We start from the raw sequence: 5,860 nt of genomic DNA, 5'->3' as shown, positions 1-5,860 counted from the left end.
GTCAAAAATATACTTCCAGGTGGTACAGCAAAGATAGTTAATTGTTAAACTCTCAGTAGAGAACATATGGAAATCAACTTGCTATTGTTTCTTTCTTCTATATGTTTAAAATTTTCCCTTCTTAGAAAGCGAGGAGGGAAATAATATTTTTTAATCTCTGGTTAAAGCAACTTAATCAGAATATAAATACCCATTGACTAAGTCTTTACTTCTAAATCTTCTAAATGACAACATTCAATACAAAATGGTTGGGGGGGATTTATTCTTTCCTGTAAGTAGAACAGTTACAATTTCAGACATATTTGGATACAGATGCTCAAATGGGGTTACTACAAATCTTTCTGGCCCATCTCTTGGCTCTGCTTTCTGCTGAGGTAAGCTTACAAGAAGCACGGAAACCATCAGAAGCCCCTCCTTTACATCCTACCTGCTTAGCCATCCTCGTAAAAAGAGAATGCCTCGTCTACATAGTCCCAGCAAAAGTTCCTTAGGACTGCTTAGGTCACACCTCTGAACTAATCATTGTGTTAAATACAGTTGGATATGCCAACTGGCCAGTTTGTAGACAGGTGCTTACCTTTGGAATTTTAACTGGAGTCAACTATACTGACTGAAAGTGATTTAGGGTGGTTACTCACAGGTTAACAGAAGAAAAATCTTGCTATGGTCATGGGGTGTATGGGAAGAGAGAGAGAGACAGAAAGAAGGAAAGAGAGAAAGGGAGAGACAGAGAGAGTCAACAGAAAAAAAACAACATACGGGCAAAATAATGACCATTAACTAGATAAAGAAAAAAAAGAGAAAAGTGAACAGAAAGTAAGAACATGTGGGCAAAATAATGACCAACTGCAGACTCTTCTCTCTCTTTTTAATGGAGGTCTGGGAGTAAAGACACCTGGATCCTACAGGACAAAGCAGGGACTGACATCTCCAGCAAGGCAGGCCCAGACGGAGGAGACAGGTAACATGACATTATTTCAGCAACGTATCAAATAGGAAGAATTCAACTGTAAAACAGAGAAGAGCTGAGTAAAATGTGCTGCAAAAGAAACTCCTAATGCTGGGACATCTTTGAGGCATCCACAAATGCAATGTCTCCTGCATTGGGCCAAAACAACTGTCCCTCATCAGCTGCTTTTCGGAGGTCTTCTCCACAGAGACTCTCTTAGAGTCCCAGTGCCCCCTCAAGATGGTCCCCTTGGGAAAACTCTCAGTAAGTTCCTTCCAGAGCAGCTTGGTTCTTTCTCCTTAATGTCTCTCTCTGGCCTAGGTGAAATACTCATTTATCACTGTTACCATAAAATCTGTCAGTGCCACAAATTCCATGAAGCCATCTTTCCTTGCCTGGCTATCAGAGTAGCTTGCTAGCCAAAGCGCCTGAAAGCCCCCCTGCTTTCTCAGGCAAGGGTCACGTACTAATCCCTTCTGTTTTATCAACCCTATGGGTACCAATGACAAGATCTCTGGGCTCTTTTCAAAACCCTCTCACTTGTAAAGTGAGGGGCAAGTCCCACCATGAGAAAGCAAAATGTCACACCTCTCCAAAAACTTTTTCCAAAGAATACTCTCCCTTCTCACTTTAACCTCAATCCTTCTACACTCAAAAAGGGATGTTGGGTGAGGGTTTACAAAATTGGGTTTTTTTGATACCTCCTTTGCAAACTGGGCAGCAGGGATCCAACACTACCACCACCATCCCCCTTTGGAATGACATATTATCAGCCACCTATTTTTTGTTCTTGGGTCCTTAGTCGCAACTGAAACGCAACTAAAATGCATCCCATATTACCATCCCATTAAAACTGACTGGCTTACCCCCGGTCGTGATTTATCCCCAGGGAATGATACCTTACCAACCAAACAATAATGAAGTTATGGGTTTAAGAAAGAAAGGCCATTTGGTAGACAACCAACTGTGTTTCACACAGCAGAATTCACAATTTTACCTAGGATAGGACCTATTAACCTGCAAATAGTTGGGAACAAAAGGAAGATATACAGGGAGGTTTTATCTTCATGGGCTAAAATACTGAGGTTTGGCTTTAAAAAAAAAAAAAAAGCAGACCACTAGATTCGAAGTGTCTAAGCTTCCCTCTGTATTCTAACTGCCATATTTCCAGGGCCTGGCATGAAGCCCAAGGTCTATAAATACTTATTGATTGGCTGACTACCGACCAGTCACTTCATTATAAAAGACTTTGTTCTCAAAGGAATCATTAATGCCAGTATCCTTGCATATGTGATTACACAGTATAAACATGGACAATACATTCTATATAAACTCCTATTCTAGAAATGTTCCTGCCATAGCGTGTATTTGTCAAGAGTTAAAATTTAAGAGTTTCTGCATAAATACAATTTAAATCCACAATCCAATTAATGCATTAAAAGCTGACAAGAGTTTTGCTAAAAATCACCATTTGTCATGTATTCTGTGCCCTGGTATTATCCCCACAGATATATAAGGCTAAAAAAGGCCACCTATTACTAGAGAGATGTATCTAAAATATCTCTCAGGCTGCCTGTAATAATCTCCATTATGTATAATGACCATTTTGATAATAGTCTTTAGAAGAGGTAATGGCCCTGCTGAACGGTTACTACCTGTCTGTTCATGCTGGAAGCAAGATGCAGAGCCAGAGCGGACAGTCAAATGGTCCTTGTGGTGTATTCTGAGGAAATAGGAAATATTTAACAGAATGCAAGAAACAGACAAGCGAGCGCCTTTTGCGGCGGAACTAGCTGCCTCTCCGCCACAAGCCTTCCTGAATTTCATACTCTAAAGCAAATGCTCCCAATACTGGACCTGCTCTCAGCCTTCAGACCCATTTCATCTGAAGCATCACTAGCTAGTCTATTAAGAGCAAGAGGAAAAGACAACCGAATGTTATCATACTCCTTCCCATATTTCTGTTGGTGGGATCAACTCATGACAAGAGCGACTCCAGTGGGGGATAGGTGATTGTTCCTCTTCGGCCCACAAAAAGGAGAACTACCTGTGGCTTGGGTCAAACTGAGGACATGTCATGGCTCCAGGGACTAAACCTGACCCAGGCTCCACCACAGCTATAACTAGAAAACATACCATCCCTCCCTAAAGGGTCATTTCAGAGTCTCCACAGCTTCATGCCTATGGGGAAAATGTCAGGCCCCATTTCCTGAGAACAGATTTTGTACAGCTTAAGAGAACGCTACCCTTTATGCCTACTTAAGCCATCCTTATGCTTTCACTAAAATAGAAGAGGGGAATAAGTCTAGCTAACCATGTAACATAAGCTTTTTGAGGGGAAAAATGGTCTGTAGGAGATTTTTTCCAAACGGGTTCCACAGAATGAAGTCACAAGTTGTTCATAAGCTTTCCTGCTGGGAATAGGGGACAGCGGACTCCATGGTCAAATGAGAGCAGGCAATTCTGGGTTAAACTAATATAAACAGATTGTGCAGTAAGGTTTCTTAGAGCCTTCACCATGTTTGTGTGCCTGGTGAATCTCCACAAGGGGGGGATCATGTCATACAGGTAGTGTTTCCCAAAGGTAGTTATCCAAGGGCATTTTATGTCTGTATAGAAAACTGAGATAAGATCTGTCATCAGTCTATACCTACAATGACCAGTACAGCAGCCATGAAACATATATGGCTACTTAAATCTTAATTAAAATCAAATCAAATTTACAACTCAGTTTCTGGGTCACACATGCCGTACTGCAAGTGCTCAATTAGCCACAAGTGTCCAGTGGCTACTGCAGTGGACAGGACAGATTTTCGTCACTCCAAAATGTTTTATTGGGCAGTCCTGCTCTAATTAAGAAGTGGCATTTCATATTAAATTTGAAATGTATTGTTTTACCTATCAACTAATAATTGTTATAAAACATATAGTCATTCGCAAAATGAGTTTTCCCTCCATAGAAAACAAAATGGGAAACAGAGCAGAATATCTGATGTCCATACCCAACTTAAATTGAACACAAATTACAACACTTATGGGGGTAAAGTCTAAGTCAGTCAGAAAGCGGAAGAAGGCTGGGAGGCTTTGAGATCAGAGAAATGGGCAAAGACAGCAGCAGAGAAAGACTCAAATGTGAAAGGAGGAGAAAGTGATCTTGAGGGAAAAGAACCACATAATGATCCACGACTGAAGCGCTCTTTGTCAAATTCCAAGTTTTCAATACTGTTCTCTTCTAAAGGTCCATAATTTAGAAGGCATTCTTTCTTTGATCTTTGCTGGGTTCAAGGAAGAATTGGTTTGAATTACATAATGTTCAACATAGTTCTTGGCACAAAGTAAATAAATATTCAAGCTGTCTAAGTTGAAGGACAGAAAAAATTCAATGCAAGTATTTTTAAGCCCCTCATGTGCTCAACATTGTGCTAAGGCATGATAGAAAGATACATAACATTTAGCCCCTGCTCTCAAAGAGCTCAGAGCTATTCAGGTACAAAAACAAGTCTGCCTACAAGACAAAACTGTACATAAAGAGCCATAAACGGAGCCTGTGGAAACTCAGATGAGTTGACATTACCTTCAGACAGAAAGATGAGGAACAGTTTCCTGGAGAAAGTGCTATTTGAAGTGGATCTTTAACCATTAGAATTTTGATTGGTTGCAATGAAGAAACAAAAGTGTATGCTGTGAGAAAACCCAGAAACATGGGTTTATACAAAATCTACCAATCTTTATGCTGAAATTCAAGCCTCAACTCCTTCATGAAGACTGCTCTAACTATCCCAGTCCTCACACATCTAACAGAGAGGAAAAACCACTCCGGTCACCTTCCAGGTCTGGAATGGGAAGTATATGCTTCCCGAGATGGGTCTGCGGTTGGATATCCAAAATCTACCTTTATCTATTGAGAACTAAGCATGGCATCTACTAAAAGGAGGCTGCTATAAATCTCTAACTATAGAAGATAGAATTCTAAACTGCAGAAATCCTCTCATTCCTCAGATTGACACTTTCTTACAAGAAAATAATCTAGTGTGCATGATTCCAAATTCTTCTATTCTCTAGAACAATGACCACATCATTGAAAAACCACAGAAGACTCACTGAAGTTTGCACATTGATGTACATGCTATTCTCAAACCCAGATGGCTATCCTAGCAATGCCCAGGAATAAATAAATCTTGTACAAGTAAAATAAATCATAATCTCCCCATGTGTGGATAGTTCTGAGCTAAGAGCCTTCAGAGGAGCATTCTATCAGAGTCTATTTAGACCAAGTCAAGATTTCTAGAAACCAAACATGAAAGGGAAAGATTGCTTTTCAGACTCAAATGAAAAACAAACAGGAAAAAATTGGTACCTGAGATAGAATATGAGTTCCGGAAGAGAAGACAAGGGACGGAGGCAACTAAGACACCAAAGTTCAAATTTAGCCTTGAACTGAGCAAGGTCAAATAAAAGAAAGTTAATAGAAAAGGAAGAAAGAAGGCAGGGGCACCGAGCTGGCTCAGTTGGTAGAGCATGCGATTCTTGATCTTAGGGTTGTGAGTTCAAGTTCCATGTTGGACAAAGAGCTTAAAAATTAAGAAAAAAATTTTTTTAAAGGAAGAAAGGAAAATTAATATTTAATGAGCAACTTCTAAGTGCTAAGCAACATCTTAGTCTGGCTTTTCTAGACAAAAGAATCTGAAGAATTGATTGTTGGTACTTTTGGGAGGTGCAGTTCTAGGGTAGGGAAAGTTAAAACAAGAGAAGGATGGAAAGAGATGCAAGCTGATGCGTTATTATGCTCATGGCATCACAACGAACCAGGCATCAACCATACCTCTCTCCAGACGAGTTTATTTATTTATTTTTATAATAATATTTATTATATTATGAGTTTAATTCAGCCCTATGGGATTTCTCCAGATA

Source organism: Ailuropoda melanoleuca, chromosome 17, assembly GCF_002007445.2.
Source record: "Ailuropoda melanoleuca isolate Jingjing chromosome 17, ASM200744v2, whole genome shotgun sequence".
Classification (NCBI taxonomy): Eukaryota; Metazoa; Chordata; class Mammalia; order Carnivora; family Ursidae; genus Ailuropoda; species Ailuropoda melanoleuca.
Note: the sequence above shows the minus strand (reverse complement) of the source record.